We start from the raw sequence: 5,464 nt of genomic DNA on the forward strand, positions 1-5,464 counted from the left end.
TATCGATACGGGTGGGGCTGGACTGTCTCTGTTGCCCTACGCCTGGGACTTCCTTACTGAACTGGCACCTCCTGTTCTCTCCGAATGGAAAGGAAGGAGGAAAAGGAATATGGCAGCAAGACATAATAGAGGCTGCGTGATGGAGTTTAAGCCGGGACTGGAAGCCAGAACTCAAAACCTGCATTTATTGGCTATGTAATTCTGGAGCTGCCACGTCTCTGATGTTTCCCTTTCCCGTGAGGCAGAAAAGTGGCTAAGTGCCCGGTTCTGAAGTCAGACACATCTGTACTTGAATCCTGTCTCTGCCACAAGCTGTCTGTCCTCTCTGAGCCTCGGTTTCCATATCTGTGAAATCTGGATAATAATATTACCTCATTGTATTAGAGTTCTTCAGTGAAACAGAATGAATAGGCTGTGTGTGTGTGTGTGTGTGTGTGTGTGTGTGTGTGTGTGTGTGTGGAGAGAGAGAGAGAGAGAGAGAATTATAAGGAATTAACTTCTCTGATTATGGAGCCTGACAAGTCCAAAATCGACAGGATGGACTGGCAGGCTGGAGACCCAGCAGAGCCAATGTGCTAGATTGAGCCTGTAGGACTAAAGAGCTAATGCTGCAGATGAAGTCTGAAGGGAGGCTGGTGGAGAATTCCTTTTTGCTCAGGGAAGGAGAGCAAGAAGGAATTCTTTTTCTATTCAGCCTTCAACTGACTAAATGAAGCCCACCCACATTTATGGAGAACAATCTGTTTTATGCAAAACCACCAATTTAAATGTTAATCTCATCTAATACATCCCTACAGAAATATTCAGAATAAAGTCTGAGCAAATATTTGGGCACCCAATGGCCAACTCAATTTTACACATAAAATTAACCATCACATTCATGTCATCCTCACAATATTCCTATGAAATGGTACTATCTATGAAGCTCATCTCCCAAGCTCAAGCAACAAATAGTCATGTGTCAAAGAGGGACAAAGTCAGGCTCCCTTTGTTCTCAAGATATTTAAAAATTAACTGCTTCTCCTCAATATCTCCTTCATATATAAATTCAATCATGACTTCTTGATAAGACATCTAAAGGTATTCAACCAAGGAAATTTATAGTGCCTGCTCATTTCAGTTTCTGACAGTTCCAGCATGATTTCACCACTGAGGTCAATGAAACTGAAAAGTGGTTACCTAACCCCCTGCTCTCAAGAATCTACTTTACTGATTAAATCCTCTTACTCATTCCCTCCTTTGAAAGATCCTTCTCATCCTAGCATGAGAAAAGGGGGAGAGAACAAAGCGAGGAGGAGAGATGGGAGGAAAGAAGGAGTCAGGGGAAAACACAGCAGGCACATAACCGAGAACCACAGCAATAAAACAGGCAAACAAGACCACCGGCTTTCCCTGGATTAACCCTAAAATCTCCAAATGAGGGCTCTGGGCCCAGGAGAGTGATTGCAAACACCTGTTTTGAACACCCAGGCAAATTAACGTGCTTGTGGTTGTGGAAAGAGCAGATATTTGTACATCAGAAGAGTGATCCACAATGACACCTTCTGGTCACTGTGGAAACCATATTGTTAGGGGAAGCACACTGAAACCGCCCGCCCTGGCCGGGCACCATAGTAACCATCTGCACGAGTGGTTTTAAGACAGGAGGTCCTGGTAAGGAACACAGAACTAACAAGCCACCACCAACCGGAAGAGTTCGCCAAAGGTCAAAGGAGACACCACACGTCCGACCACCTCCCAGACTCCTCCTCTCTGGCGTCCATCCTGGCTGATCAGGGCGTGCGCCACCAGGAAGGACGCTGAGTCAGAGTGATCGCTGAAGATAACCAGAAGCTAACCCCATCACCTTAAATCCTGAGACCGCGAGCCCCATGGCAGAGCGGCCCTCCTGGGCTCCCGACCCTCCAGCTCTCCCCCGGGCACTCTTTCCCACTAAAATCTCTTGCTTTCTCAGCACATGTGTCTCCTAGGACAATTCATTTCCGAGTGTCAGACAAGAGCCCGCTTCGGGCCCTGGAAAGGGGGCCCCTTCCTGCAGCAACAGCAAGTCTTGTCTTTCACACCCACACAACGACCCGCAGCTTGGGACTCTCAGCCCTGCCAGCGTCCTCCAGCCCATGAAGGCTGAGAATGGTGATGGTCCACAGCCTGGCTGAGGGCCTGGGGCTGCTCTCCAGGATTATCGACTGTCATCATGCCGTCTTCACCTATTCTTTCTTCCCCAGCATGGAGCCATTTGAGATCAAACTGCGATCCATGACTACATTTCCACATCCGTTCTCATCTGAGGAAAAAAATCTCTGGTCTTGGTGAAATGTACTTATAATCCAGTTTCAATTGGATTCAACTGGATTTATAATCCAGTTTCAATACATGGCTTTCATTGACTCAATACTGGAAGAGATCTCAAAGGTCTATGGTCCAACTTTCTGCTTAGTGTGTTATATACATTGGTAGTGGTAGTGGTGGGTCACTCAATTGTGTCTGAATCTTTGTGAACCCATGGACTGGAGCCCACCAAACTCCTCTGCTCATGGGATTTTCCAGGCAAGAATCTTCCCAACCCAGGGATCAAACCTGTGTCACAGGTGAAATCTTTACTGCTGAGCCACTGAGGAAGCCACACACACACACACACACAAACACACTCACACATATATACACATACACACAATGGAGTATTACTCAGCTGTAGAAATTACTGAAATTCTGCCATTTTGGCCACATAGACCTAGAGAATATTATGCTTAGTGAAATAAGTCAGAGAGAGGCAAATATAGCAGAGGATTATCATTAGAGATTCTTAGACATTAGGAGAGGTCATGCGTGCTCTAGGAATCTCAAACACAAGTATCAATTCAGATGATATTTTACTATCCACCTCACTTATATGTGGAGTCTAAAAATAAAACGAATGTAGGTAGTAAGACAGAAGTTGACTCACAGATACAGGAAACAAACTAGTGGTTATCAAAAGGAGAGGGAAACAGAAGGAGAGATTAGGGGTATGGAATTAAGAGATACAAACGACTATGTTTAAAATAGACAAGCAATAAAGATACAACATACAGCACAGGGAATTGTAGCCATTATCTTATGATAACTTTTAATGAAGCCTAATCTGTAAAAATCACTCTGTTGTATAACTAAAAGTAATATAATATTGGAAATCAGCTATTAAAGTTTTTTAATTTTAATCAGCTATTAAAATTTTTTAATTTTAAAAAATTACTACAAATTCCCAGTCAGGTTGTTGTTTAATCCATCTTTGCTTTTGCAATCTGGCCAAGCCAAGTAGGCCACATCCACTTAAATGTAGTGATTAGACCTGATAGTCACCTCAAAATGAAAAATTAGAGTGAAAGACTCAAGGGTGTAATGAAAACATTCACTTCATGCTTATGAGGTGATGGTCATTCAGAACTCGAGATTTCCTAGTATTGGAAAGATTCATGAAAAAATGACAACTTTGAAACTTTAGAATCTTGACTTAGGAAAATGTGTTCATTTTTTTTTTTTTAAGAAACTAAGTTCTAGATCCATAAGATTTATCTGAATTTTGCAAACAGTGGGACTCTATACATTCTTCTTTGTCATACTGTGCTGAGCAGACATTAAGTAGTAGAGATCTAAAAGACTGTTTTGTCTCATCTAAACTGGAGAACTTTGACTACGTCACCATGGATCGGAAGGAAACAGTCGCAAAGATAGGATGTGGGAGGAACAGGGAAGAGGAAATCACAGCACTCCATCACTGTCACAGAGAAGATTCCAAACCATTCTCTAATGGGCCTTGTTTTCGAAGGATCCAGAATGATCAGTGGGGCACTTAATAAAAAAAATAAAAACTTAGCACACAACAAAATGAAAGTAAAGGTTGTCACAATCAAGCTCATTCAAAATAAAACCTTCAATGTACTTTGATCTCCGGATTTAAAAAGTAAAGATCTTCTAGTTACAAAGGTCTGTTTTTCATGCTTTTGCCATGACATTAGGAAGTCCATTGTCCCCAGTATGAGTGACATTCTTTCTCATTACCCAAATGTAGGGAGTCTTAGCATAGACAACTGTGAAGAGAATGATAGTTAAGAGATTCTTAGACATCAGAAGACATCAGGCGTGCTCCAGGAATCTCAAACACAACTTTCAATTCAGATAATATTTTATAGACAATATTTTAGATTTGTTTTTATCCAATGTAAATATAAGGTCCTCATATGCTGAATGTTTTCATCTACAAACTATGCCAAAGGGCCAGTTTTTTTTTTGTTTGTTTTCCTTTTTCAATTTAGAATCTTGTTAGCAATACATTACATCCTTGATAGAAAAAAAAACCACCTTTCACACAGTAACTCAAAAACCAACCATTTAAGAAAATAATATAGTAATCAACGGCTACCAGGGAAATGAGGTCCTCTCGTTTGATTCTACTGGCAGGCCCAGGTTCATCTGAACTTTGAGAAACTCTCTGTCCTGAATGGATGAGGAAGCATTCAAGTAAAAGGTAAGGAGCTATGAGTGTTGAGTTTCTGAGGATTCTGCCTCAAAAGAAGTTCCTCCAGGGATAGCCACAGTTCTCCAGTTTACTCCAATGTTGCCATGTTTCTGGGATAACCAGCATAGTTGCCTTTTGAGGTGTTTTGACAATTCATCAACCTCAAGATTCAGGTCTTATAAAACATTCTTCCCATATTAAAAAAGACTGTTCCCACAGTAGTTTTTCATTGCTTCTCCAGCTTCTTGTACTTGGCTTCCAGTTTTTTTGAATATGCATCCAACTTGTAGGCTGCCTGCTCAAGAGCTGCTACTTGCTCCTCAATTACGTTGATCTGATCCAGATAAGGCTGCAGTCCAGCATACTTCTGATTTAAGTCCTTTAAGTTTCTACTGATGTTTATAGCAATATCTTTCATTTCAAGATACTTCAGGCTGGTTAGTTTATTCATATTTTCCAGGAGCTTATAGTCTTCACTGGTAGCCATCAGTTCCCCAGTCAGGTAAGTTGCCATTTTGGAGAACATGTCCCGCCAGAGCTCATTTATGTCAGCCTCAGCAGGCTCCTTTGCTTCCTCTGCAGTCTCCACGGAGACATCATCTCGAACTGGCTCCTCGGGGTGGATTGCAGGGACACCCTTGGCTGCCACCGCCGCCGCCATGCCCTCCAAAGGGCCAGTTTTAAATAGGAAAAGAAACAATCAGGGGAAATGTTGCTTTTGACTTAATTTTGACAAAAAAAAGAAGCAATGCACTCACTATATTGAGAAACTGAAGAGAAAGGGGGCACTCTTGTTTTTTAATCTCATGTTGAATTAATTGTACTTAGTTCATGACTTTCATCTTTGGCCTGGACGTGGGAGCAAGATGGCAGAGCAGGAGGATGCGAAGCTCACCTGCCCTTATCAAAACTACAACGACATGTAGAACAACTCTCATGGAAACTAGCCTGAAGACTCATAAAATGTGT

General features: G+C 42.0%; 1 pseudogene; it reads right to left on the reverse strand.

Annotated features, from left to right (window-relative positions):
• Positions 1 to 4,433: 4,433 nt before the first annotated feature.
• On the reverse strand, positions 4,434 to 5,132 carry LOC129549260 (biogenesis of lysosome-related organelles complex 1 subunit 2 pseudogene; annotated as a pseudogene).
• Positions 5,133 to 5,464: the final 332 nt, after the last annotated feature.

Source organism: Moschus berezovskii, chromosome 26 (genome assembly GCF_049115385.1).
Source record: "Moschus berezovskii isolate FMDL1 chromosome 26, NW_MosBer_1.0, whole genome shotgun sequence".
NCBI lineage: Eukaryota > Metazoa > Chordata > Mammalia > Artiodactyla > Moschidae > Moschus > Moschus berezovskii.